The sequence below is a fragment of the Pteropus vampyrus genome, unplaced genomic scaffold, assembly GCF_000151845.1.
Source record: "Pteropus vampyrus isolate Shadow unplaced genomic scaffold, Pvam_2.0 Scaffold205, whole genome shotgun sequence".
Lineage (NCBI taxonomy): Eukaryota > Metazoa > Chordata > Mammalia > Chiroptera > Pteropodidae > Pteropus > Pteropus vampyrus.
In genome coordinates, this window is record NW_011888986.1 from 163667 (window position 1) to 170959 (window position 7293).

The window sequence follows — 7293 nt, forward strand, 5'->3', positions numbered from 1 at the left end:
TGCAGAGTAGGTTTCTCTATTCTCCCCGCTCCCATCGATTTATTCAATCATTTATTTATGTAAGTACAGATTCAAGGGTATTTATGTTATACATTAGGTTAAAATCCAATAGTACTTTATTTTACTGCTCAAATTGGGAGTACTTCCAGCCAGCTCCTGTGTCTTCCTGACATACCTCCACCATTCATGGGTTTGTTTATTTTGGTTTTTGAGCACTTCCTTACTCCTGTCTCTACAAAATACTCCTGGTGTATCTTGAATATTTATTGCTTCAGTCTTAGAATTTCTCATTTCTCAATCCTTTTAATTAAGAGTGGTATTACAAATAGATTTGGGTGCCAGATGTGTTCATTGCTACAAGAATGTCATAGATTCTCTCAGATTACAGAACAAGGAAATATATATGTGTACAGTTGACCTGTATATGTACACATATCTAAAGTATTTTTCTATATACCTGTCCATATCCATATTCATCTAAATGTGAGTTCATACTCTTGTCTCTATCCTCTGCATCTATTTTCTAGAGAGAAAGTTGTTGAAAATGATAAAATTGTCTCCTTAAATGTATGGTACAATTCACCAGTGAAACCATATGAGCATGATGCTTGGGAGGGGGGTCTTAATTATTGATTTAAATTGAAAAGACAGGGATGTTCAGGCTACTTTTCTTTCTGTGAAAAGTATTCTACTATTGTCCTTTTGATGTCCACAGAATCGGTAGTGATAACCTCCCTTTTATTTCTGATATTCATAATCTGTGCCTTTTCTCTTTTTATTCCTGTTTACCTTGACTAAAGGTTTATTAATTTTATTGATATTTTCAAAGAACCACCTTTGTGGTTTTTTTAATTTTTTATATTTTACTTTTTTCAATTTCGATGATTTCTGCTATTATTTTGTTTTATTTCTTCTTGCTTTAGGCTCAATTTTCTTCTTTTTCTGTAGTTTTCTAAGGTGGAAGCACAAATTATTGATTTTATATCTTCCTTTTATTTAATAATATGCTTAATGCTACAAATTTCCTTCTAAGCACTGCTTTTACTGCATCTCACAAGTTTTGATAAGCTGTATTTTCATTTTTATTCAGTTCAAAATATTTTTAAATTTATCTTCGGACTCTTCTTTGATCCAAAGGGTATTAATTAGGATGCTGTTTAATTTCCAAATATTTAGAGACTTTACAGCTATCTTTCTGTTACTGATTTTTAGTTTACTTCCGTAGTGTTCTGAGAACATAACTTTTATGACTTTTTATTCATTTAAGTTTATTTATATATGTTTTTCAAAGTGCTCTGTTTGGGCGAATGTTCCATGTGAGCTTGAGAAGAATGTGCATTTTTCTGTTGTTAGTTTGAGTATTTTATGTGTAAAATAGATCAAGTGGGTTGATAGTGCTGCTTAGGGCATCTATATCCTTCTGATTTTCCATCTACTTAACCTTTCAGTTACTGGCATAGTTTGATGGAAATCTCCACTCATAATAGTGCATTTGTCTCCTTTTGGTTCTATTAGTGTTTGCCTTGTGTATTTTTATGCTCATTTGTATGTACATATACATTTAAGATATTATGTCTCCTTGGATAATTGATCCCTTTATAGTTATGCGACATCCCTCTTTATCCCTGATAATCTTCCATTTTCTGTAGTCTGCTTTGTGTAAAAATATAGCTACTACATCTTTCTTTTAATTAGTGTTTGTATAGGATCTCCTTTTAATTTTAATCTACATGTGTCTTTACATTTAAAAGTAGGTTCCTTATAGACAATATATAGTTGAACCTTGTTTATTTTTTAATTTACTTTGACAAATTCTGTTTTAATTGGTGTACTAGATTATTTACATTTAAAGGGAATGTTGATTTAGTTAGATTAATATCTACCATGTTTGTAACTGTTTTTTATTCATTGGATTTGTTCTTTCTTTTTTTTCTTCTCTTTTCCTGCTTTTTCTGGTTTTAATCAAACATTTCATATGATTCGATTTTATATCCTCCTAGTATATTTTTAAAAAAATTTTTAGTGGTTGCCCTGGAGTTTACAATATACATTTAAAATCTAAATTCCATTTTCAAATAACTCTACCGCTTCACATATAGTACAGGTATCTCATATAAGAGTATTCTCAATTTCTTCCTCTGATCATTTATGACAATGCTGCCATTTATTTCACTTATTGATATGCTATAATCAAACTGTAGCTTTTAATAGCTACCTTTTAAGATCAATTAAGAATAAGAAAAATAAAATATTTCACTTCACTTCACCTTCATTTTTTCCTTCTCTGATGCTCTTCTTTTCTTCAGATAAATCCAAGTTTCAGACCTGTATGATTTTCCTTCTTCCTGAAGAACTTCTTTCACTATTTTGTTGTAGGGCCAGTCAGCTAGTGATAAATTTTTTCAGTGTTTGTCTAAGAAAATCTCCCCCACCCACCTCACTTTCGAAGGATAATTTAGCTAGATATAAGATTCTAGGTTGGTGCTTGTTTTTTCTTTTCCTCCAACACTTTAAATCTTTCACTGCTCAATTCAGGTTTGCATTGTTTGTGATGAGAAGTCTGCTATAATTCTTATCCTTGTTCCTCTGAAGGTAAGGGCCATCTAATTAGATGATTAGTTTATAATAGATGGTCCATAAGTATCAGATGAAAGAATGAACAATCTGGACATGATTATTCTTCAATAGATGGTCCATGATCGTGTCAAATGTATGAATGAATGAATGGCTCAGATATGACTATCTGGTCCACAAACATTAGTCAAATGAATAATACATCAATGAATCAGTGACTGACATGCGATTGCAGTCTTCCCAAGACAGGAGCCCCAATTGCTCATCTCAAATCTAAGGCAGCCGTAGGTGCTTGGGTCCAGTCCACCCTATTTCACTTCCAGTCACTAGAGAGCCCCACATCCTCCAGTGCCTCTGAATTCATTCTGTGACATGCAGTGCACACCTTTTCCGTACTTCTTCCTTGGGAGCTTTAAGTAGTCCTAAACTATTTCTGCCTCAATTATTAGGTCTCTGTTTTTATGTAAATCTGAAATGTAAATGGAAAAAATGTATTTTTCATAACCCCCCCTTCAAATAAAACCCAACACAATTAGCAAACCTTTATATGTCCCATTTAGATACTACCTAATATTATTTTCTACCAGAAACACTCTGGGCCTTATCATCTTAATTTCCTTCTTTTCCTTATACACAGCCTTTAACAAAATTTGAGGGCTAGACCAAGAAAACTACAATGACTCCACAAATTTCAGGGCCCTTTGTTGTGAAGGCACTGTTCACTTTTCACCTTTGCTACAAGGGTAAGCTGCATTTTGTGTCTTATTTTAGGCAATACCCTCTTGTAGAGTCATGGAAAACCTGCACGTGTGGAATCAGATAGGTAGTCTATAATATGGTCATGAGTCCCAGCTCAAAGCAGTGTCTTTGGGTACAAACACTGGCTCCGCTGCTCTTAGCTATACAGGTGAGCCTCAGTTTCCTCATCTGAAAAATGAGGATTACAATAAAAAACCACCTCAAACTGTGGTATGGTATTCCAGGGCCAAGCCACTGGAAGTGTTCAGAGTGTGTGGCCTGGCACCTAGTAAATGACCTGGGCTGGCAATGAGGATGCGTGTCCCAGTGACAGCCCTCACTATTTGGCTGGAAAAGACCTCCTCACATTGGTTTTTCTCATCCATGCACTCCAGGAAGGCAGCTCCACACATTCCTCCTCATTAGCCTTTACAGTTTTGCTGATGCAAGCAGGCTCAGGGACTATTCATAATAACAAGTATTCTCCTAATGCTAACTGTCAGGTGAGATAACTGTATTATTATAATGTATTTTTTAAGAGAGATATATTGGAGTGTTTATGGGGTGAAATTTTATAATAACTGTAATTTACTTTAAAAATACCTCATCAAAAATAGGGCAAAATATTACCACATTGAAGTCATAACTATACTGGTGGTCATTACACTATTCTATGTGCCTACATATCAGAAACTATTCATTTTAAGAAATATAAGTTTTTCATGCAAAAATATAAAAACAAAGCATAAAACACCCTACAGACTATGGGCTTTAAAGATAAGTTTAAAGCACATCCCCATCAGCCACCACTCTGATTGCGTGAGGGCCTCTGAGTTAGTCCATGGGTGCATCAACTGTGGGCAATAAAGACACTCTGTGCTTTATGGATCTTACTGGGAAAGTGGGGGCGAATGCAATATCCTCCACCAAAAACTCTCAGAGCACACTGAATGGCAGAGGATCAAAGAATAGTGTGTACGAAACTTTGAAAACAAAGAGCTTTAAACAAAAAATTCTCTGTTGTTCTGATGTTACGTAAAGTAAAGTTCACTAAAACCTCCAACTACTAAAATGACCAGCATTTTACCCTCCAAAAACATGTGCTTCATCACAAGAATGACTTGGGTTCAACATTTCCATGTAAGGAGCAGGGGCTGACCCCACCGGATGCCCTTCCCTCCTAATGGCTGTGTGGCACCCATCTATTGTTAAGCAGCTTTGCTTATGGTAAAAATGACCCCTAATTTATAAATTGCATCTGGCTTGGAGGAACTATAAATATCTGATAAAAATAAAAGCTTTGAGTCTGTTTCTGGTGGACACCTGGAAGCTCTGCCTCAAGTGTTGTTCAAAGGGATAACTGGCTCTCTGGGAATGCTCCAGGTGTGGACCTATCCCCTTGCACCTGTGCTGTCTGATGCAGTAAAGATCCACGGAAGGAAATGCATGCTGTTGCCCCGCTGCGCAGAAGGAGGTTCTGCCTGACAGCCTTCTGAATCAGTCTGTGCCAAATATGACATTTGATGACCTGTGGGTCTGAATACTGTGAGCTACAAGGACCTCCTGGTGGGTGTGTGTTATATTACATCATTGCCAGTCTCTGCCTGTGCAGTTGGAAGTAGACTTGCCATAAAATTAGTCTCTGGTTATGAGAAAGATATTTATTTAGGAACATTAGTTATGAAAAATGATTCTTTCATGAAGAAACACTTGTGTGAGAATTAGATTCTTGTTTTGAGAACTCACTGGGCTTGCTACCACGATTAAACAGAAATATCAAATAATGACACTGTTTTTAATCCTGATGCTTGTGATCTGACCTCTGTATCTGTTCACTGATGTCTCACTGGTACCAGAACAGCACCATGCACAAAGTAAGAGCTCAAGAAAAATCTGCCCACTTAACTAACATGAAATGCGAGGCTAAGAGATTTCAACTATACAAATAGTTCATCTGTTTCAAAAGTCATGTCTCTTATAAAAACAGTCAAAATTTTTCTTCCATTAGAGTTGACATTAAATATTATTTTATATTAGTTTCAAGTGTACAGCATAGTGGTTAGACATTTACATAATTTACAAAGCGATCCCTCGATTGGTCTGGTACCCACCTAACACTATTTGGTTATTAAAATATTATTGACTATATTTCCTATGCTGTACTTTACATCCCCATGACTATTCTGTCTGTAACTACTAATTTGTACTTCTTAATCCCTTCACCTTTCTCATCCAGCCCCCCAAGCTTCCTTCTATCTGGCAATCACCAGTTTGTTCTCTGCACCTATGAGTCTATTTTCAACAAAAAATGTCAAATTTAACTTGGTTTTAAAAATTATTCCACTGCTTTGTACAAAAAAAGGAAAAATACAGTCATTTCTCATTATTTGTGATAATTTTGTTCTATAAAGCTGCCCTGAACAATGAACTAATAAATATTAAAACATTGCTTAGGTTCCTGAGAGCCTCTGGTTACAACATTTTCGTTAACTAATCAATAACCTTGTTTCTGTTTAAAGACACTTTATTTAATATATATTGCTCATTAATTAACATTGAACTCATGGCCAACAGCACTGCAACTCATGCCTGAAAGAAGTTTATCTAATACATATTTTCTCCATAATGCACATCACAGCCTTCTTCAATTAGGAACCCTGAATAACACTTCATACTATGCTTGTGGGCAATTTTAAACAGCAAAATCACCAACAAAAAGCACAAAAGTTCAAAAAATGTGGCACTCAATTCACAAGAAAAGGACACTTGGGCAGAGTGTCGCCTTGTTCCACCTCAGCCGGAAGTATGCACACTAGGTGACTCAGATGTTTTGCCACCCTGCATGAGTCCACAAGGGTCTACAAAAGCACGATGATGTTGCAGTCTCAAGTCAATTTTAGCGAGTAGGCAAATTCACAATACAAAACCTGAGGATAATGAAGACTGACCATATTATCTTAGATAAGAAAGCTTAATGTAGGTCATAGATTCATTCTTTATTCATTTTGAATGACTTCTAGAATATTCACATGGGGCCTTCTTGGTCACAGACATGATGGGTAAATACAGGTTATTGTAAAAAACCATTACAAGGGTGAATAGATATTAATTTTGGAAAATTCAAATCTCAATTAGCCTCAGCTCCTGATAACCATATCTCCCTGTGCTTGCTTGGCTCTCTAACAAAATGCTTCCTGGCACCCTCGGAAACCTAAGTTTCATTTATTAAGTATGAGAATACATGGCCTTTGCACTCAAAGGGGCCTGAGCACGAACCCCAGCCTGGCTTCTCACCAGCTCTCTGGCCTTGGCAAGTTACTCTCCACAGAAAGGGTATAGCTTCCATTTTATTTGTATTGTTCATCTTTTAGGAGATATAAGGGCAAAAAAATGATAAAATGTATCATTTCTTAATTGTAAGTGTTCTTTTCTGTATTTCAAAAGTTTTTCAAAAAAAATTGGTTGTTAGGAAGAATAAACGAGGTTACATCTGATCAAGGCCTGGTGCTTGGCTCATATCCTTCCTTTCAACTTGACTATAAACAACTTGAGCGCAGGGAAGGGTCTTGGCTGCTGTCATGCCCCCAGCACCCAGCACCATCCTGGCTGGCAGGAGGTGGACAATAAATCATTGTGCTGAATGGATCAGAGCAATTGCTGACAGTATAGCTCTGGCTGATCGTGTTGATCAGACCGGCTGACAGAATTCAGGGGACAAATGACCTATTTTTGCCATTTTAAAGTCATTTTATGTTTGTTGGTTTTTAACTGTTCCTGCAGAAATTTAGTTGTTCAATAAAAATACCAAAGACTCTAAGTTACTCTGTAAGATAAATATCAAAATACAGATAGCTTCGGTGTTGAGAAAATAAAGATTTCAGAACTCCATTCTCTGTGAAATCGCCCACCACAAGAACAAGAGAAATGCTTTGAGACGAGTAGACACCTCTAACCTCAGACAACATACTGAGGTAAACAGAG

General features: G+C 36.1%; 1 protein-coding gene across 3 annotated transcripts in view; it reads right to left on the bottom strand.

Annotated features, from left to right (window-relative positions):
- The window catches only part of SYK (spleen associated tyrosine kinase), a 90074-nt gene that overhangs the window by 60557 nt on the left and 22224 nt on the right, over positions 1 to 7293 (bottom strand). The window lies entirely within an intron of this gene.